The 23146-nt window shown below is 34.7% G+C and overlaps 1 protein-coding gene across 14 annotated transcripts in view; it reads left to right on the plus strand.

The window, feature by feature from the left end:
* Window positions 1-23146, plus strand: part of LOC114045671 (bromodomain adjacent to zinc finger domain protein 2B) — a 342755-nt gene that overhangs the window by 76259 nt on the left and 243350 nt on the right. For all 14 annotated transcript variants that reach the window (XM_027865764.1, XM_027865749.1, XM_027865748.1 and 11 more), the window contains one exon: window positions 6377-6419. The gene's annotated coding sequence lies outside the window, so the exon portion shown is untranslated. The remainder of the gene's footprint in view (window positions 1-6376; window positions 6420-23146) is intronic.

The following is a 23146-nucleotide window of genomic DNA, read 5'->3' on the forward strand; positions in this document are numbered from 1 at the left end:
ATTTCATGTATATTTTCTTCTTAAAATTGTGAGTAATTTAGTAAGTCACATATAGAATTGCCATCATGAAGAAGAAATTTACTTCATCCAAGTAGTCTTTGTGATTTAAAGGTTTGTTTTCTTTTTGGTGGCCTTCAAATATAATTGACATCTTCACTGGTAGATTTAAGATGAACAGTGTTGTGTTTTTTAATTCTTGTAATATTTAAAATTGTATCTTTCTACTTCATTCACACAAATTCTAAAGTTGAAAGGGACCTTATATGTCATCTACTCCAAAGCCCTGTGTGATATATGAGTTTGTCTACTCATCATCTCTGCAAATGTTATTCGACCTCTGTCTGAATACCTCAACTGATAGGGAATTCCTGTCTTCAAGAGATATTAATTTCTTTCTTTTAGGCAACTTTCCTTTTTGGAGTGATGATCTGTATGTTGAGCTGAAATATGACTCACTGCAACTTCTCTCCATTGCTCATAGTTGTCTTCTTTACACCTATATCTAAGTAATCTTCCATTTCATAGTCCTTCAAGTACTTAAAGATAACCATAATTTTCTTCTTTAGTCTTCTACTCTTGAGATTATAAAAATTCTCAGTTCCTTCCATGTTATTTCAGTTATCCTCAAATAACATGGTTTTGAGTTCACTTAACAGGGTGTTACTAGAATAATGGTTCAGGAAATGCTACCAGTGTAGTAATTCTTGATTTCAGCAAGGCTTTCCACATTTTTTTTTAAAACTATATCATTATAGATTTGGAAGTTGTCCTTTTAAGAACATACTTATTTTCTTCACTGTTCTTCTTAGAATCAAATACCATAATCTGTATGTTTTCAGACCACAGAGTATAGTGGAACTCTGCTTCTTCTTCTGGAAACTCATTGGTCTTCTTTTAATTCAGGCTAAGGTGACTTAGGCTTTGGGGATTTTTGGGGGGGGGGAGTGGAGGTGGCAGCATCACTTTATTGACTCATTCAGCTAACCCTCAAAACCACTGTATTTTTCATGTGAACTAGGACTGTAAGATCAAGAACTGGAAGGAACCTTAAAAATAATCTGGTCCATTGATTTCATTGAACAGATGAGGAAAACTAGCTTCTGAGAGATTATGTGGCTAAGCCAAAGTTAGGCAATAGTAAGTAGTAGAACTGGGATTCAGATCAAGGTGCTCAGACTCTAAATCCAGCCCTTTCCCTGCTATAATATGTTGCCATTACCCATCTTTGTCTCTCCCATCATTTACTTGTGGCGGTGAGTTCTGAGCTATAAATACAGAGCTTTACATTTATCTTTAATTAAATTTAACAAACACGCTAAATGCCTGTTGTATAAGGCATCATCTCACATTATAAATAGAAAGACAGATAGACAGAATGTGCTTTCAAGCATCTTTGGCTCTAACATGGGGACAGACAAGAACATAAATATGGGAAAGTGAGATAAATTGGGCTGGCAACATGTCATAGTAGAATACTGGACTTGAAATCAGAAAACCTGGGTTCTTATCATGACTCATAGCTAGCCCATACATTAAGCCTATTTGGGGTTCCTGATTCTGTCGTCTTGTGTATTGGGCTATCCCTCCCGGATTTCTGTCATGTAAATTTGATAAAAGTGTCATCAGTGCCTTCAAGTTGTTGATCAAAATGTCAAGCAGTATAGAGCTGAGGACCGAGTGCTGTGCCAAACCGCTATAGATCTCCCTTCCCAAATTATCTTGTATTTATTTATTCTTATTTTCCGTAGTAGAATATAAACTCCTTGAGAGGAGGAATATTTATTTTGTCTTTTGATCCCTAGAATCTAGCACCATACATAGTAGATGATTAATAAGTATTGTTGAGATGAACTGATATTGATCCATTAATTAAAACTTTGAAACTAGTTCTTCATTTAATCCTCGGTTCACTTACCTTGATGATCTCCCAGCCTATATTTATCTTCTCCATAAGGATATTACAAAAAATTGGATCAAATCCTTTGTTAAAATCTAGATTTAGGCTATGTCTGTTGCAATTTCTTGAATTTACTGTTTAGCAAACCTTTCAGAAAAGGAAATGTTAGTGTCATGACTTGTTCTTAGTGACTTGTTCTCATTGTTTTTGAGTGCAAGTTGTTCACTGGTTATAACTGCTTCCATTTATAAATGTTCACAAGTCATCCATTTAATAACTATTCTGGAATTTTGCAATCCATTGTCTTTCCCTTTTTAAAAACCAGGCAATTTTCTTATTTCCATTCCTGAGGTTATCTGTTCTTTTATTCTCCAGAATTCCTCAGGAATCACTGACATCAATAGTCACCTGAAAGTTCTTCTAGTGATACTCTGGGATGGAATGTAAAAGAACCTTGTACCTTGAACTTATTTAAAGCAACCTCTATTCTATTGTCTCTTCACTATCTAAAATGTCAGTTCCTTTTTCACCATTTTGCCCTTTCAATGTGAAGATCATTCTCCTTTAAAAAAGAAAACAGAAGGAACACAGGAGTTAAGGGGCTTTTTCTATTAATATCACTCAGGCCATGTGGGCCTGTTACCAAAGGGAAGTTTTGATGTAGTGGTAAAAATGCCTGGATTTGGAGTCCAAGGACGTGGGTTTGAAGCCTAACTGACAATAGCCCTGTGAATTGGATGAGTCATGTAATATAAAGTGTATACTTGCCCTGCCTATTTCATAGGATTGTTGTGAGAATGAAATGAGATATTTTACATTTTATGTAACATGCTTTAGAAACCATAAAACATTACATAAATTGCAACCACAATGATTCCTTCTGTGTTTCTCTTTTGTCAGTATTTCATAAACCAAGAAGACAAACTAAGATAGGAACAGACCAGGCAGGAACAGACCTGAAGGAAGTTGGCCAGAGAGTAATTTGAGTAGTCGTTTAGGGGAATTTTGCACAATAACTTCTTTTTTTTTTTATTGTTGTTTGTTTTGGTGATGCAATTGGGGTTAAGTGACTTGCCCCGAGTCTCACAGCTAGTATTATGTATCTGAGGCCGGATTTGAACTGGGGTCCTCCTGACTCCAGGGCCAGTGCTCTATCCATTGTGCCACCTAGCTGCCCCTGCATCACAACTTATTTGACTGAGGAGAGAGGAACTGACCATTCCTCCTCAGTCTCCTTCACCCAATATAGCTGGGCTTTTATTCAAGAAAGAAATTTTCCTTCTTTGTTGAAATTCTCACCTAGTTTTCTAACCATTCCCTTTCTGTCCTTTTTGTTATTACCTTTGTTCATTCTTCTTCCTGCTAACTATGGTGTTTTGTAAGATTTGTTTTTTTCTTTGTATTTGCTGAGATTATTCATTCTCTTCAGCTATAATTTCTGTGATGAGGAATTTTGTTTTAACTCTAATCCTGACCTCTATTATACATTTTGCCCAGAATTTACAACTGCAGATGCAAACATCTCCATTTAGATATCCTGCCATTATCTCTAGTTTAAATATTTGTTTTATTTCTTAACATTCACATTTCCTTTATTTTAGTGGCATCATTTTTTAAATCTTTCTGGCTAGAAATTTTGTCGTCATTTTTTATTCTTTATTCTTTTTCATCCCTTAAGCCAGAAAGTTACCAAATCCCATCATTATTTTCCTGATAAATGTTCCCTATGTGGCTAACACCTCATTTAGACCCTTGCCACTTCGCATTTGAATCATTAAGATCTCCCTCTAACTTTTCTCCCTGTTATCAATCTTGCCTCTTCAATCTGTCTTATATGTTACCATCAGGCTTATTTTTTTTAAAAAAAATATGTATATTTTCATTATGTCACCTGCAAAACAACCTACTGTGGCTACCCATTGGTGACTGGATCAGGTTAAACTCCTCTGGCTAACTTTCTGGGCTGTCCCTAATCAGGTCCTATCCTAGTATTCAATTATATTTTTTCCACTGCTCCCCTATAAAACTTTATCTACACTCAGATTCATTTCTTCACTGTTCCAGCAGCACATCATGCCCATTTCTTCCTTATCTTTGTTTTTGCTATTTTCCTCCTGTGGTCCACTACTTCCACCTGACCTCTGCTGCATTCTCAATCCTTTATCTCAAATCCAGTACTCTTGCTGCTTCCCAATTACATCGGAAAACTGAAGCCCAGAGAAGTCACTCTAGTAAATATGCCCTAGCTCATTCCCAGTTATTCTGGGAAGGCTCCTATGTGTTATGCTGCAACACACATTGATTTCTTCCTTCTTTGAACTCCAATAGTATTTATATTCAGTACTACACAATTGATCACTTTAACTATTCTTTCATTGTTTCCCCCCCCCCCCCCCCCAGCTACATTGAAAACTCTTCAGGCACAAGATCTCTTTCCTCTGTATGACGGAGTACAGTACAGGGCAGATCATCTTTTTTGATCAGGACTTGTGATTTCATCACTATAGGGAACTCCCAGTAAGAAAACTCCATCTTTTAGTGCAAATGAGTTAACTTATCTTTGCTTATAGTTTTAGAGCAGGAGTTCTTAACCTGGGGTCTATGAACTTTTTTTTTTTAAGAGAGAACTATTTTAATATTGTTGGTTTCTGTTGTAATCCTATACATTTTATTTTATGCATTTAAAGACATTATTTTTTTTTATTTTTTATTTTTTTAGGCAACTGGGGTTAAGCCCAGGTTCACACAGCTAGTAAGTGTCAAGTGTTTGGTCTGAGGCTGGATTTGAACTCAGGTACTCCTGACTCCAGGGCCGGTGCTCTGTCCACTGTGCCACCTAGCTGCCCCTTAAAGACATTATTCTGAAAAGGGATCCATTAGCATCACTAGACTGCCAAAAGGATTCAGGACACCAAAAAGTTAAGAACCTTTGTTATAGAGAACTGCTTGGAGACACTGAGAGGTCAAATTACTTGTTCATGTCACACAGCTAGTATGTCAGAGACAAGACTTGAGTTTTTTATACATGTTGCCTCTCAGTAAGCTGATTGATTATAATGCTGATTTGGACAAAAATATCCCTGGAAATCTATTTCATAAAGTAGGTATACAATGAGTTGATCATGAGGTAACCTGATGAAAGAGAGGATGACACTGAAAATGCCTGTCACTAGAAAAGCAGCTCAAATTCATGTCCTGTGTAAGGAAAATGAGTCAATAGAATCCTCATGTAAAAGGATAAATTATTACTTCTTAAATCTTTAAAGACAGATTTTAAATTATCATTGCTAATATTAGCAATTAAGTACTCTACTAGTATTCTCATGTTATTCTCATGATAGACTAATGTTCCCAGCATGTGTGGCATACCACATAAAAAATTCAAAGTATAACTAGTTATAAGTAATTTTTCAGGTATGTTATTAAGCTTGTGATGACCAAGTGTGAAGCAGGAAGCATTGTCAAATTTTTAATGGAAACTTGTGTTATATGTTTTTGTAACTCTGACACACCCTCAATCAGTTTTACATTCATCTTGTAGTACTGGACTTGGCTCCTAAGCCGTTTAGATATTTCCTTTTTTACTTTGTTAAGGTACCAGTGTGGGGAATATAATTTGAGTTACTTAACCTTTCACTCCTCTTGACAACTCTCTAACATTGTATGTTTTAAGACATGCTACTGACCTGGATTGAAAGAATAGCATTTCTTCACCTTGAAGTTCCTTATGCCAATGAAAACACGTGTCAAGTCATTTTCCTTAAACTAAAAGATGTGCAATCAAAGGATTCTGTTTAAATGTTGGAAGTTATAAGCAACTATCTTGATGTTTCTCTTAGGTGTATTTATCTAAAAGACTCTGGGAGCATGCATAGTAATAGCCTTATTCATTCTGTAACTTGTTTCACTAGCTTTTCATTTTAGGTTCTTGAATAATCCAGTTGCCTCATCAGTTTCTGCAGTTCTACCTTTCTTTTCCATTTTATACAGAGTAGACTCAACTTGTGGCCCCAGCACCACTTGTGGCAAAAACCATTGCTCTTAGTACAGCACCTTCTCCTGGAGATAGGAGTATCTATAAATAAAATTTGACATTTATTTTTTACATTAATCCATTTGTAACTTCCCTTTGGTGAGATTCTGTGGTTCTTTTCTTAACAAATACATGAAAGTTCATAATATAGGCACTCTGTAATTTACTAACTCTAGAGTTGATATTTTCCTTGCCAATTATAGACACAACCAAAGCATTTCTATATCATAAAATATAATGAAAATTGTTTATTTTTAACCCACATTGATATATTTATTTATTTGTGTAATACATGTATTTCATTTACTGAAAATTATATCTGGAATTTTTGTATGATTTTTATAGAACCATTTTAGTATGGCAGACTATTTATTCTTCCCCACTCAGACTTTGTGCATCTTTTCACCTGAATGACTTAGCTGATTGATGTCTGTTTTCTGGTGTAGGTTGCGCAACAGTGATGACACAAGACTGACTACGTTCATCACAGTAAGTTCACAATTATAATTAACACTTTAAAGCCATATTTTGTTTTTCTCTTGAGCTGTATAATTTATTGGTGGCTTCTTCTAATTGGTCAAACTGATTCATCAATTCATTGCAAAATCAAATTTTGAATTTTTCCTTGGTTACTTAAATTATAACTTTAGTATCAATTGTAATTATTTGAATATTTTAAGCTCCTTCAGGTTAAATAATGTTGATTTTTGTTCTTCTATCCTTAGAACCTCAATAATTATGTGTTGCTTGCTTAAGATATTGCTAAAAGATTTGAAATTTAAAAATAAACTAAAAAAGAATTGTAAGATCATGTATTTAGCACTCTGAGAGGGACCTTGAAGGATTAAGCTTTAATTTATAGGAAAAATATTTTCAATTATAATTAATTTTAGTAATTTTTTAGTAAATTCCACATTTTGTTGTTATTTATCTAAAATTATTATTGTTAATTAAAAATAAAACACACCAAATTACTGGCAATAGATAGGAACTTTTATGGTACCTAAACTATTTGTATCTTTTTTTTTGCCTAAATTAATTTAGTCACTATACAAATCCTCATCTATGACCATTAGTTTATAACACTGAAGAAACATAATAGTTAGGATTAACAAAATAATATCTAAAGTTAGTCATCAAACAGTTATTAAGCACTTACCTTGTATCAAGCAATGAATCACACTAAAAAGCATAAACAAAGTAAAAAATATAAGTAACATATAATTGTTCATCCATTCAAAGTTTTTGATTTTTTTTGATGGACCCTTTAGTAATATTTTAAACAAGCAACAAACACTTATTAATATGTAGGGCACTATCATAGATTTGAATTAGTTAGAGGAAGAGTTGTTCTGAGTTAGTGAAAAAGTTTGACTTATCAAACTATTCTAAAAGAAATAAAGTTTTATTACTTTTAAGCATATTCACTAACTCAAGCAAGGCCAGCCAACAAAGCTTTGTTTACTGGAAATCTTTACGTTTGTTTCTTTAATGAATTTATTTAAATGATTTCTAATTAAAATATAATGTTAATTATGTTAATGGTCCTTATAAAGTAGATGGAAATACTTGGGGAAATGTTTGTTTTCTTAATTATGTTGGCACCCCTTCCTTTGATGTTGCTAACACTGTTAAATTTTACTGTCCATAAAGAAAGGATTTGTTTAGTAGAGATAAACTTTAGTTAGCCTCAATTATTTCACATTCAGAATTATTGAAGTTGGAATTATAATAATTAGGTTTCACTGTATTTTAAAGGATGTTTTAAATTGTAAAGTCATCTAAAATGGATTCAAGAGTTTCAACCTTGAGTTGTAGTTTTCCAATTTAGACACAATTGAATTTCATACTGTGGTGCTGTGATCAAAAGATCTTGCTCTATAGATTTTGGGGGAAAAAATACCTTATCATTAGTCAGGGAACCAAGATGTAGTAATTAGCAAAATAAATACAAGAAATACCCCCATGTAGATAGTTTTTATATTCATTTTTGACTTTTGATATGATTATTAATCTTGTTCAGTCTATACTAGGAGAGATTTGAGAGGACTATAATTCTCTTTTAAACCACTTTATTCTAATCATTTTAGCCTATTTTTCCATTGTATAAAGAGAGACAGACAAAAGCCTACATATTTATTGCCTAAAGAAATTTTTTAACTCTGTGATTTGTAGTTTTTATGTTGGAGATTCAAAACTTCCTTTGTTATACTGACCGAATATTTTGCAATGGAATACTAGGGTGTATAACAGTAGCGACCTTCATGCCAACATCCCAGGGGTGCTTTATAATTAGGAAAGTTAAAATTAGCTCTAGAAGCACAAAAATTGCTAAAACAATCAGTTTCAAATGCTGACCATAACAAATCACTTTACGGTTAGATTTTAAAATCCTAACAGTTGGAATGCTTTAAAAAAAAATAGGAAATGCAAACCAAACCTGGCTGATAAAAGCTTTATGGGTAATGTAGCTAATTAGGAGTGGCCAAAAAAAGACCAACATCTTTATCTAAAAACCAAGTTCAGAGAGAGAGAGAGAGAGAGAGAGAGAGAGAGACAGTAAAAAAAAAGTAGTTGTGTTAATGAGGAAGGGACAAGTGATTTGTAAGTCAAAAAGAATCATTTTATAATGAATGCTATTTAACAGGGATTAAATTAGAATCAGGTTGGGGAAAATTTACTCATTGGACAGAAGAAACAATGGGCTAAGTACAAAAGAAGTGCTACTAGCCTAGTTAGGCAGAGCTTCTATGACTCATGCACAAGACTTTTGTAAAGGAAAAGTACTTTTATTTCTTCATTTTTATAGAAATTTTATAACCATAAATATTTTGCAAAAAATTATGATGAATCCATTTCTAATCTATTTTCGGTGAATGGAAGCGAATGGAAGCATCTAAATTATGGAGAAATGCATTCTTTAGTTTTATACAAGGAGTAAAAAGAAAAACTTCTCTTCTCTAGTAGCAATGAAGTACCTTTCTCTATGTTCCTAGGCTACTCTTTCCTCCTTTGATCTTTCAAGGATTAAATGTACCTCCCTGACTCAGAATTCCTTAAGAGTGAAAACTTTTGACTTCTTCCGTTGTTACCTTTTTTACATGTTGTAGGATTTGGCCCCTTGGTTGAATATCAGGCTAAATGACTGAAGTTTCTGTGCCCTTTAAAGCTATAAAAGAAGCATGCCCAGATTCTCAGAATTGCAAGACCTCTCATAGGCCATCTAGACCAGAGGCGTCAAACACATAGGAGGCCTGAGTACATACAGCCCAAACAAAATTAAAATGTAATTTGGAAATATTGAACAAAATAAATAAAAATTCACGAATCCTTGTGTGTGGATTAGGAGTCCCTCTTTCTATTTGAGTTTGACACCATTGCTATAGATTAATTCTAAAATAACCAAGATACCCAACTAATGGTTATTCAGCCTTTGCTTGATAACCTATTCCCAACGCAGCCCATTCCATTTTTGAACAGCACTGGTTACTAGGAATGTCCCCCTTATGTTGAGTCTAAATCTATATTTTCTACCTAGTGTTCCTAGTTTGCCTCCTAAGGTTAAGCAGAATTTAATCTGTCTTCTACATAATGGTCCTTCAAGGATAGATCCTTGTGAGATTCCATTAGAGATGTGTATCTAAGTTGAAATCAAAACATTGATGACTCTTTGAGTTCAATCGCTTCCTCCATGTTGAATCTATCTAGTTGTGTTATATTCTAGTGCATACCTCTCCATCTTGTCCACGAGGTTAGCACAAGACACTTTACTGAGATAGTCTGTGCAGCATTCCCCTAAACTACTCATCGAGTTACTATGTCATAAAAGGAAATGAGGTTATTCTGGCATGACCTATTCTTCCTGAAGCCATGCTGCTTTGTAGTCATCACTATCTCCCTTTTTAGGGCAGGTAGGTGGGATAGGGGATAGAATGCTGGGCCTGGAGTTAGGAAGACTCATTTTCCTGAGTTCAAATGTGACATTAGACACTTACTAATTGTGTGACTTAACCCTCTTTGCCTCAGTTTCTCATCTGTAAAATGAGGTGGAGAAGGAAATGGCAAACCACTCCATTATCTTTAAGAAAACCCTAAATGAGGTCATGATGAATTGGACATGACTGAAAATGACTCAGCAACAACAACATGTTCTTGGCACTGGGTTGAACTGTTGGAATAAAAAGAAAGGCAAAAATACAGTCACTCTCACAAAGCTCACAGTGTAATGGGGGAGACAACATAAAAAAATTCTGTACAAACAGGTATAGATACAGGATAAATCAGAGTTAATCAATAGGACATTAAAGGGGACTGGAAAAAGCTTCTTGAAAAAGGTGGGTTTTTGGTTTTGGCAGGGACGTGAAGGAAGCCAGGAGATCAAGGTGAGGAGGGAGAGAATTGTAGGGACAGGGAACAGTTAGTGAAAATGCATGGAGAGAGGCGATCATGTCTCACTCCATACGCACACAGAACCCCCATAGCTATTAATTGAAGCTGCCCACCAAAAGTTGTTTCTTGTAAGTTCAGTACACAGAATACATACTTACATGTCTACATAACTGACACACATATAACATCAGCTTATAAAGAGGAAGAGCCTTGATGATTCAAATAAATTAATGCCAAATTTTTAATATCTATCATATTCATCCTAGTAACTAAATCAAATTGATTTTAGGTTTTAAAGTCTTTGTTCTCATCTTCCTGCTGCTCTGCTATTTTGAATCAGTCTGCTAAAGCTTTCAGCTCCTCTGTAATATTTTCCAGAATATAAAATATATTTACCTTTAAGCACTTTACATTTCTCACAGAGACTTAATGCCCTAGGATAGACCCTGAAAAAGAACTTTTTTTTTCTTTGTTGTACCTTATGTAATGTCCTCTCTCCAATCTTGGGTGAATTCTCTCCCTCAGATCCTATTTATTATATTTACTAAAAAGCTCTGCTTTTAGCTAAAAAATTGTTCTCTTGTGCTTTAGAGATTCTGTTTTCATTAAGCAAATTGAATTGTATGTCCTCAACTCCATATCACTTCATTCCAAAATAATTTTGTTTTCAGATCCAAGATTTTGAATTCTACCTGATCTTTGAGTGTACATGCATATATGGGTGTTAGTGGTAAAAATGGACCTGCCTTGTTATTGTGGAGGTTGAGGTGAGACTTTGATACAGTCATGAATTCTTAGTTTGTAATTATAGTAACAACATGTAGTTTTTGAGATCCACTCAAGGGCACGAGGTGCAAACAAGCTCAATGACTTGTGACTAACCCTGAGGTATACAGTGATTGGCTTTAAGTGAAGACTAAGGATGGGTGCCCAGTCTCCACCGGCTTTTGGAGTCCAGTTTTTGTCACTTTAGATAAGCCCATAACATAGAGCTAGGTTGTGGCACATCTGGAAATGCAAGTTCATACCTAGAAGACAAATTAGTCAGGAGGAAATAGCCATGGAGTGAGATAAGACAGTCAAGACTCAGGAGCGCTCAGTTAACCAGTCAAAACAATCCAGTTGATCAGGGAAGACCAGGATCAAACTTTGTAAACTGAACTTTTGAATCTGCAACTATACCCTCTTGCCTCACCCTCTCCTTTTTACCTTTCCTCCCCGCATTATTCAATTTTCTTCTCTTATGCTGCATAAAACACTTTTCTATACCTAAGAAATGAATGTGCTACTGCCACAGAGAACATATAGTGGAAGGAGTGAAACAAAACCCTGTGGTCTTGTACCTGTAGGAAACTTAGGCCTTGAAGAATGGTGGCAAGTTAAAAGAAGTAGTTACAGAGATAAATAGGTAAATCAAGCATGCATTTATTGAGTATTTACTCTTTCTTTTTTTATCCTGAAATCTGATGGGAGCATCAGGAATGCAGGGATGATTTAGCAATAGGAAAACTATAAATGTGATAGGGAATAGACCTGTGATTACGTTGTTATGTCAGCCTCCTCAATGAGTAAACCTCCTCAACCTATGCAATTTAGCACCTTCTCTGCAACTTAGAGAATTGCCTAGAAGCACCAAGAAGTTAAGTGACTTAGCTAGGGTCACATAACTAGTATATGTTAGAGGCATGATGCAAACCCAGGGGTTCCTGGCTTTGTGGCTGGCTATCCACCTGCCATGCTATGTCTGGTACTGTGGTAACTTATGTTAAAAAAAAAAATCTTAATGATGACAATGATAATCACAATAGATGTAGAAAATGCCCTTGTCAAAGTGCAGCACAAATATAAGGTGGAATCGTTTTTAAAATAAGAATAAACGAACTTTTTCTTTTTATGAGAAAAAAGAATTAATCTAAAGTCAAGAGTAAACATTTTTAATTGAGAAACACTATAAACCTTTTTAAAATAAGATCAGAGGTGAAGCAAAGATTTTCATTGTTACCACTGTTTTTTTAAAAGTTATAGATCTAGCAATAATCAAGAAAAATAAATCGAAGGAAAAAGTAAAGTCAAAATAATCTCCTTTTTTCAATGTGATATAATGGTTTATGAAAAAAGCAAGATGGCAGAGGGACTAGAGGGCTGTCTTTTGAGTCAGGAGTGCCTGGATTCAAATCCTGACTAACACATATTTACAGTGTGATTAGCATAAGCCATTTTACCTTTGCTGTGGGAGTCATAGCAAAAGACAAGGCCACCTTAAAGCCTCAGGGTCCCCGCAGCCTCATAAGAGGAGGCTGATACCAGTGAAATCTCCACCATTTGGTTCAGGCCTGTTTGGATTATAGCAATAGATAGAACCACCTCCTGACTGGGAATTTTGCTAGGGAAAGGAGATGGACAGACCAAGGCCGGCACCTAGAGTGAACTACCAAGAGAGTGAAAAAGAAGCCAAAGATTTAGGCAAAGGATGGGGGCCTAGTAATAACTATCCCTAGCAGAATGGCAGCAGTAGCATCCAGAATACAAAGTGAACAGGACCGAACAGGGCCTACTGATTCCATACACATATACTTAAAAGGAAAAAGACCGCTACTGGCACAAAGTCCCAATCCAAGAACTAAGACAAGAAATATGAGTAAACAGAAGAAAACACCAATATAGTAGAGAAATATTGTGGATTAAGAGAAGCCCAAGAGGTAAACCTAAAAGAAGAGAGAAATTCCACAAGGAATAGAAATAGCAATAGCTTGGCCATAAAGACTGTGTAGTTGGAAGAAATGAAGCAAGAGATAAGAAGTGAAATAAGAGCTCTGGAATTAAAAAAAAATAAAGGAGGAAAAGTAGCTTAGAACAGAAGGTAGAAAAATATTTATGAAACAGAGGATTTAGAATGCAATTACCATAATAAAATAAGAAATATTGTCTATTTACTGTCAAAAACAACTGGCATAGAAAACTGATGAAGGAGAAATAATTTAAAAATCATCATTCTCAAAAACCATGACCAAACAAAAAAAGCCTAGGTGAAATATTTCAAGAAGTGATAAACAAAAAACTGCCTAGATATATTAGAACCAAAGGGCAAAGTGAAAATATAAAGAATCTGCTAATCATCTCCTGAGACAAACTCCAAACTGAAAACCCAAAGAAATGTCATTGCCCAAACCAAAACCTACCAAGTCAAAAAAACAAAAAAATACTTCAAGTAGCCAAAAAGATTGCAGATACTAAGCTACCACAGGAAGAATTTTATAAGACTTTGCTAAAATTTACAGTAAAGGAAGGAAAGTCATGGAATACAGTATTGAAAGGGCTTATAGCCAAGAATGGCTTCCTCTGCAAAACTGAATATAATCCTACATGGAAAAAAAAATGGTCCTCTTGTAGAAGAGAGGATTTTCAAGCAATCATGATGAAATGACTGGAGCTGAGTAGAAACTTCATAATGTAAACATTGGAGTCAAATATTGGCTTAAACGAGGAGTGTTGTAAGGTTCAAATGAGATAAAAGATGTAAAGCTTTTTGCAAACTTTAACATGCTATTTAAGTGCCAATTATTATTAGCCTACAGTCAGCAGGCTTCTAGTCTGGTGATAACTTCACCTTCTATTGTACTCCTGCTGAGCTCAAACAGCATAAGTAATACAGCGATGTGCTGGTATATGTTTAACAATCAGACTCAGTGGGAGTATACATACATACTTACACATTTTTAAGTTTAATCTGTGTTGTCAATGTTTATTTAATTCTTGGCAATCAATAAGACAATAAATCAAGCCCTGCATTTTAGTGACTGCTGATTTCTGAGTTGTAAATGTTCACATTGAAAATTTAGCAATGGCTCTCACAAGCCATTTAGAGCTGGCTCCAGCACAACTTTGCCTAAATCTAATTTCTGCTAGACTGCTTTATGATTTTCCCAATAGTTTCTATAAAACAGTAAGTCTTTACCCTAGTTGTTTACACTTAGTATGTTTGCTTTCTTCAGGCTCTTAGTACCTAGTCTGTTCAACTGGTCAATTTTTTTGAACATGTACCAATTAGTTTAGATGATGACAACTTTGCATTATGGTTTAATACCATTTACTGCTAGGTCCTCTTCCTTCCTACTTAAAAAAAAAATTCATTTGAGAGTCTTGACCATTTGTTTTTCCAGATGAATTTTGTTGTTATTTTTTCTAGTTCTATAAAATTATCCTTTGGCAGTTCCATTGACATAGAACTGAATCTGTAAATTAAGTATGGTAGTACTCTCATTTTATTATATAGTACACCACAACCATGAACAATAAAATTTTTTAAAAATTTTAACATTTCCTTTAGTAATATAATGAGTGATTTGCAATTGTAGTCATATAATTCCTGTGTATGCCTTAATAGATATACTACCAGATATTTTATATTTTTTAGTTATTTTGAAAAAAGTGTATTTTTCTTTCCCTGCTACATTTGTTGATAATGCAAGGACAAGCTAATGATTTTTATGTGTTTATTTTTATATCCTATTATGTTGAAGTAAATAATTATTTCAATTTTTACTTTGATCTTTAAGATTCTCTAAGTAAACAATCATGTAATCTGTTAAAAGCAGTACTTTCGTTTCTTCTTGGCTTATGTTTATTCCCCCAATTTCTTTTTCTTGCCTTATTAACATTGCTAGCATTTCTAGAGCATTAATGATAGTGGTGACAATGTGCATCTTTTTTTTTTTACCTTTGATTTTATTGGGAATGTCTCTAGGTATTTAACAATTATAGACATTGCTAGCTTTTAGTGTTAGATAGCATTTGTCATATTGTAGAACAATCCATTTATTCCCACTTTTAAGTCCTTTTAGATAAAGATGTGTTACATTTTATTATAAGCATTTCTGTGTCTATTGACATAATGAGGTGGTTCTTATTGTTTGTGTTTCTAATATGATGCAAATCATGCTACTTTCCCTAACTGTACTTTTTGAAGCTTTCTCCAGATACTAAAATTGCTGGATATAGTTCTGTCTCACAAAGCAACCCAGTTTTATTTTGGATAACACTAATTGCTAGGAAGTTTTACCTTACATTAAGCTTAAATATTCCTGTTTGCAAGTTCTAGCTATATTTCCCCTGTTGCTTTTCCCTCTGGGGCCAAGTCTGATCCCTTTTCTGTATGATAATTCTTCACATATTTTAAGACCACTCTCAAGTCCCTCCTTAGTATTCTTTTCTCCAGTATAAACATCCCTAGGATAAACATTTCTTATTTTCTCATCTTTATCTTGAGATCATTCATCATCTTGGTTGCTGCTCCTACATACTCTCTAACTTTTCAATATGGTATCCAGAATTGATTACAATACTCCAGATGTGGTCTAACCCAGGCAAAGTATAACAGAAAATCACATCCTTCATCCTAGCTGCTATTCCACACTTATTGCAACCTTGGCTCTACTTAGCTGTATGGTTGCTGTATGAAATAATTGGCTTATTTTGATCTTGAAGGCAGCTAAATCTCCCAGACCATTTTCAGTTAAACACTTAATTTAACCACACCTCCCCCAATTTACACTTGTGATATTGATTTTGTTGAGCCTAAGTTTAAGACTTTAATATTTAGCCCTATTAGTTCTCTTGCTTATTTTATCCCATTGTTTGTTTTAGCTTGTCAAAATCACTTTAGATCCTTCCTCTGTCATCCAAGTATTATTTCATCTGAGAATTTTACAGGTGTGCCTTCTTTGTCCAAGTCATTGATAAAGATGTTAAACAGGGGCAAGAACTGATACCTAGAATACTCTGCGAAAGATATCTTTTCCCTTTACAACGGCCCTGGTTGTCAAACCCTATTAAAATTATAGAAAATAAAAATGAAATTATTGGCCATATTATTAAGTAGGATATTTATGAATCAATCGTCTTCTAAACAATGGGAGACTTTTTTTCTCTGTGTGTTTATAAGAAGGACTCTCTAACAAGCGACATTGTCCAATGAACACATGGGCTGCCTTATGGGGTAATGAATATTTAACTAAAATTTAGATAAGCTACCTGACAAGGATGTTGGAGAAATGATTCCTTTACTGTGTATAAAGTTGGACTAGATAATACCTAAAGGCCTTTCCAACTCTAAAATTCTGTCATTTTCATCCTTTATGATCTTAATAGAACTCATACTTCCTGCTTTCTGACAGATGCTTCTACCATGAGGTAATCATATTTTGTTTATTAAAGCTACTTTTTAGTCTCTGTGTCAGCCTTTTAGTTAAATTGCTTGAGATACTTTACACATCTGTCATTTTTGGTTTCATTCCCCATTGACTTAGCAGTTTAAGATGTGGTAAAGAATGGTTTCATTTTGAGTATAGTCATAAAAGCTTGGGACTCTGCATCTATTATACTAGCTTTTCTTCCTTATGTGGGAAAAAAGGTTTTTAGGTCTTTAAGCAATATTTCAGTTGTATAGGGGTCACTTCTTTAACAATCTTAATTACGTTTTCACACAGTCAAAAATCAGTAATGGAGCAAAAAAGGACTTTTGAGCATCCAAAAATGTCATAAAGTCTGAATAATAAACCTTGGGAGCTTTACTCATAGGAGAAATCTTTAGGTGCATTTTATAATTTTCTTTTTTTTAAATTTTTTAAAATTTAAAAAAATTTTTTTTTTTTTTCGGTTTTAGTTCCCCTCATTGCTCTGCTTCTGACTTTCAGGACTTTGACATCTTGCCCCTGTGTGCATACCTACTCTTCCCCTACTTTCAGCTCCCTTTTGTATTTTGTCTACCCCCATTGGAAAGTAAACTTCTCAAAGGCAGGAACTAGCCTTCTTTGTATCCTCAGGATAGTGCCTGTCATTTAGTAATCCCTTAATGAATACTTGTTGCCTTGCCTTTTAATCTATTTTCCTTTGTTGTTAATGTCCAGTTTTTTCAGTGATATTTGACTCTTCATGACCCATCTGGGATTTTCTTTTGCAAAGATACTAGAGTGGTTTGCTATTTCCTTCTCTAGCCCATTTCATAGATGAGGGAAACTGAGGCAAACAAGGTTAAGTGACTTGTCCAGGGTCATACAGCTAGTAAGTGTCTGAGATTGAATTTGAACTCAGGTCTTCCTGATTCCAGACCTGGCTTTCTATCCACTGTGCCACTTAGCTGCCTATTATCTTTTTCTCAGTAAACCTTCCCAAATTTCTAATCATTAGGAAAAGAAATGAATTCTGGAGTTTGTCACACATATGTACCTGAGAAATAAAAGGGATTAATTAATTCTATTAAGATTATATAGCTGTTTGTCAAATATTCCCTATACTCTGTTGAAAAGCTTCTCTATCCCAAGTTGGGAACTCCTGTTCTACATTATTTGAATATATTAGGCTTTCAAGGATGGTTTGTGTGAGGGAGCACCAAGCAGATCTGGACACTTTGAGGTGTTTCAGAAACCCTGCCTTTTATTACTATCCTGCTTTAGAGCTCAAAGTCTCCGCTGTTATCCTGCTTCTATGAGTTAAGATTTTTCCCAAGGAAAATCCTGTTAAAATGCTACCTGGGAAGTGATAAGGCGTAGACTTTTTAATATGGAATAGTTTATCTGACTTGTTTTTTATCTCCTAGTAAAAAGCTGACCAGAAGGATACGAGATAAACCCGATAAGGTTTATTTTAGGTTTTTAGCACTATAAAAGTTTCTGTTATCACTTCCCTTTTCTCTGCTGGTCATATGAACAGGTAATTACCTTTAGGGAGTTAACCATTCTAATTATACAGATCTTTCCCCTCTAGAGGAATAAGATCCTTTCCTGTTAGAGATCTAACCTTTATTGGGTTTCCCATAAAAACTGTTTGTAGAGTTACTTCTCTTAACAATGTGATTGGTTTTCTCCTCTAACATTCCCTAGAGTAGATTCTGTCCCACTATTTTATTTTTGTCACCTTGGACTCTTAGAGGCAGGGTCTAGATCTGAGATTTAAAATAACCATTATGGATGTTCTTACCCTCCCTCAAAAGTCCCCTCTTTTTTTCTTATCTTCTTTTATTTTTCTAACAGCCCTCTTTAACTTTTTACAACTCTTGCTCTTCCCATCTCCAACTGCCTTTGTTATCTCTCATTGGATATCCAACAGACATCTTTAACTCAACGTATCTAAAACTGAACTCATCATCTTCACCCTTAAACCCTCCCCTCTTCCAAACTTCCCTATTATTACTAGGGCACTACCACTTCCCAGGCCCCCAGGCTCACAACCTAGATGTCATCCTGAACTCCTTATTCTCGTAGGCAATGTCTAATTTGTTGCCAAGGTCTACAGATTATACCTTTGCAACATCTTTCTAATGTACTCTCTTCTCTCCTTTCCTGCTACAATCCCCCTGGTACAATTCCTCATCTCCTCCTGATGCGGTTTAAGGAGGGATTTAGGGGTGCTGGGGCCCCAGTATCACAACACGCGGGTCGTGCCCAAAAGAATTCAACCCAAGCCTTCTTTCAGCCAAAGACAAGATTTATTAGAACATCCATCATATTAGGCAGACTCTTAAGGAGTCTGAACATGGGTAAGCAGTGGCTAGATTTTAAGAATCTAAGCCCATTTTATAATTTTCAGGTACAGCTCTAATAAGCTTAGGTACCTGGTTTCCTGGTCCATGTATAATTAGTAAAGAATGGAGGAGCTGATAGAAGTAGGTATACTGATAGCAACAACAGGTAGCAGCTGCCAGTGAGGGATGAGACAAAGAAACAACAACAACAAGAACAACAGCAACGGACAAAATTCACAAGTACGGCACTCTGGGTTCAATTAATGGGGAGGGAGGGACACAGCGCTAAATACCTCAATAGTGCCTGTGAATTTTATTTGACTTTTGAGTTCACTGTGAGCTAATAGTACATTTGACATGGCTGCCAAAAAAAAAAAAGAGGAAGAAGAAAAAGAAGCTAATGTCATTTTAGATTCTATCAATAGAAATAGAAGGTCTATGATGAAGGAGATAATTGTCCCACTGTATATTATGTCAGAAAACATTTGGTGTACAGTATTTAGTTTTAGGCATAATACCTTTTAGAGTGGCATTTATAAATGAGAACACCTCTGGAGGAGGACCACCAGGATGATAAATGTCTAGAAGCTATGGATGTTAATGCTTCTGGGAATATTTAGTCTTAGAGAACAAGCCATGGAGTAAAATTGAAAATGGAGACTAGGATAGAACAAAACAGTTCCCTTCAAATATGTAAAACATTGTGATACAGAAGGACTATGGCCCCAGGAGGCAGATCTAGAATGAATAGATGAAAGTTATCATGAAGGAGCTTTAGATTAGGGACAGCTTTAGAATAATTAGAGGTGTCCAGTAACAATAACCACAGCCTACATTTCTTAGCTCTACAATTTACAAAATGGTTTACATATCTTACTGGATTCTGGCCTTGGAATCTTCCCTTTGAAGGTAGGAAAAACAGGTCTTATCATCATCTTTCATTATACAAATGTAGAAATGAAGGTTCCCAACATTTTCCACAGTGTCCCTTTATCAATGGTAATGAGCTCTCCATCGCTGGAAATATTCAAACAAAGGCAATGACTCTTCTATTGAGCATACTGTAGAGGAGATTTCTGTGGACTTCTTAAGCAAACCAATTTATATACTCCCAAATATTTTCTGCGTGGCCAAATCATGAATCACCACAAAAGAGGAAGAGATTCTGAAGACTCTGAATGAAAGGTAAAGCAGGAACTGATCTTCCTCTTTCCCACGGAATTTGAATCATGAGGAAATAATGAAAATAGTTTGAAGGAAGATCTTCAGTCTTCAGAAAGTTGATTAATCAATGCTCATTTCTAGGCAGAAAACTTCCAGAAAGATTAATCAGCTATTTTGTACAATCAACCACTTAAATACATGTTCCATAAATACCAAAACACCCTTTAATTTCACATGTTCCTTCAAGAGCCCTGGAGCAGATAATAGTCCTTAAAATATGTTTTTGGAATTGTATTTCACAGAATTTGACCTTAAGTTTTTTTTTTTTTTAAAGACAGAAGTTCAAAAGAAGTTATTTATTTATCTATCTATCTATCTATTCATTTATATATTTTTGGCTAGGCAGTGGGGTTAAGTGACTTGCCCAGGGTCACACAGCTAGTGAGTGTTATGTGTCTGAGGCTGAATTTGAACTCAGGTCCTCCTGACTCCAGGGCTGGTGCTCTATCCACTGCGCCACCTAGCTGCCTCCAAAAAAATGTATCTTAAAAATCAGTAAAATGTACTAACTAGAGGACAAGATTTCATTGTGTTTAGTAAATAATGATGGTTAGATTAATAGCTCTGGAATCCAGAAAGTACTGGTTGGTGCAGCTCAAGCTTTCCTACATTTCTTGAATACCATACCTCTCAAGAGGGAGAAACAAACAGACAACCCCAATCCCTCTAAGGTCTTTGTCATTAATTCTTCCTTCTCTATTCCATCCTATCACTCTTTTCATAGGTAGATGCAAATCAACCCTTAAACCCTTAAGATCCTGAAACTTATTTCTAAATATCAGCATTAAAAGTTATTGAGCTAGAACTTAATGACAATGTAGGTACCTATAGTACATATAGAAAGAGCACTATAAATTAGGAACCAGCAACTTTCTAAAGTACAATGCCAAGTCACTTATTCCTTTTCTTGTGGGATGTATGAAAGGAAAGAAGCTTTATTAAAGAGGTAGTCCAAAGTAATAGGAAAATAACATAGGACCCTGCAGGATAAGAGTAAGGGGAATTCCTCACTAGGAAGTCCCTATGCGAATGAAATCGTGTCCAGTCTGTATCCCTACATATCTTATATCCTCTGCCAGATTGTAGATGTAATTTTTCAGTTTATATGAAACTTGTGGCCAGGAATCATGTCTTATTTATCATTATATAGGAACATCTAGTCCAATGAGTTGTTGTCCAAATATGTATTTCCTAAAAAAAATATGAAGGCAGGTGGCAGCCTAGCCATACTAGATCTCAGAGTGTATTATAAAGCAGTTATCATTTTAAAAAAAATCTTGTATTGGATAAGCAATAGAGTAGTAGATCAGTGGAATAGAATACATACATAATACACAATAGTAAGTGAACGTAGTAATCTAGTGTTTAATAAACCTAAAGATACAAGCTTTTGGAATAAGAACTCACTATTTAATAAAAACTGCTGGGAAAACTGGAAAAGTTTGGCAGAAACTAAGTATAGACCAATATCTCACAAAGTATAGCAAGATAAGGTCAAAATGGGTACATGATTTAGACATGATGGGTGATACTATAAACACATTAAGGGAGAATAGAATACTTTACCTGTCAGATCTATTGATAAGGGAAAACTATATGATCGTACAAGAGATAGAGAACATTGGGATGTAATATTGATGATTTTGATTACATTAAATTAAAAAGGTTTTGCACAAAGAAAACCAGCGCAACCAGGATTAGAGAAAAAAGCAGAAAACCAGGAAAACAATTTTATAGCAAATTTATGTGATAAAGGTCTCATTTCTCAAATTTATAAGGAACTGAGTCAAATTTACAAAAATACAAGTCATTCACCAATTGACAAATACTCAAAGGATATGAAGAGGCACTTTTCAAATGAAGAACCAAAACTATCTATTGTATATGAAAAAATGCTCTAAATCACTATTGATTAGAGAAATATAAATTAAAACAACTCTGAGATACCACCCCACAACGATCAGGTCAGCTAATAGACAGAAAAAGAAAATGACAAATCTTGGAGGGGATGTGAGAAAATTGGCACTGTTGATAGAGTTGTAAACTGATCCAACCATTCTGGAGAGCGATTTGGAACTATGACCAAAAGGCTATAAAACTGTGAATACCATTTTACACAATAGTACCACTACAAGGTCTGTATCCCAAAGAGATTTTAAAAAAAGGAAAAAGATGCATTTGTACAAAAATATTTATAGCATCTCCTTTTGTGGTGGCAAAGAATTGGAAATTCAGGGGATGTCTATCAATTGTGAATTGCTTGTGAAATCACTAAATCAGTCATCGATTGGAAATTGAGGGGATGTCCATCAACTGTGAATTGATTGTGAAATAACTGAACAAGTCCATCAATTGTGAAATGACTGAACAAGTTGTGGTATATGATTGTGATGGAATATTATTATGCTATAAGAAATGATGAGCAGGATGCTTTCTGAAAAACCTGGAAAGACTTACGTGAACTGATACAAAGTGAAGTAAGCAGAACCAGGAGAACATTGTACACAGTAACAGTGATATCGTATAATGATCAACTGTGAATGACTTAGCTATTCTCAGCAATATAGTGATTTAGGACAATTCTGAAGGACTCATGATGAAAGTTGCTATCCATCTCCAGAGAAAGAACTGATGGAGTCTGAATGCAGATTGAAGCACACTTTTTTAAACTTTATTTTTCTTGCTTTTTTTATTTTTCTTTTGCAACATGATTAATATGGAAGTATGTTTTGTGTGACTGCATATGGATAGCCTGTATCAAATTGCTTGTCTTCTTAATGAGGGGGGAAGGAAGGAAAGGAGGGAGAAAATTTGCAACTCAAAATTTTAAAAGTGAATGTTAAAATTTTTTACATGTAATTGGAAAAAATAAAATATTCAAATAATAGAAATAGAAAATGTTTAACAAAATAAACATACAATACAATGCAAATATATGTTTCCTAAATTCAATTTAATTAATTGAATCAAATTAATTAATTGAAAATAGTATACAATAAAAAGTATACTAGAATGAGAGTCACCAGACATTGGTTGTAGTCTAGGCTTTGCCACTTATTCTGTGTTACTTTAGACAAGTCTTCAT

This window comes from Vombatus ursinus, unplaced genomic scaffold (assembly GCF_900497805.2).
Source record: "Vombatus ursinus unplaced genomic scaffold, bare-nosed wombat genome assembly UNPS02014779.1, whole genome shotgun sequence".
NCBI lineage: Eukaryota > Metazoa > Chordata > Mammalia > Diprotodontia > Vombatidae > Vombatus > Vombatus ursinus.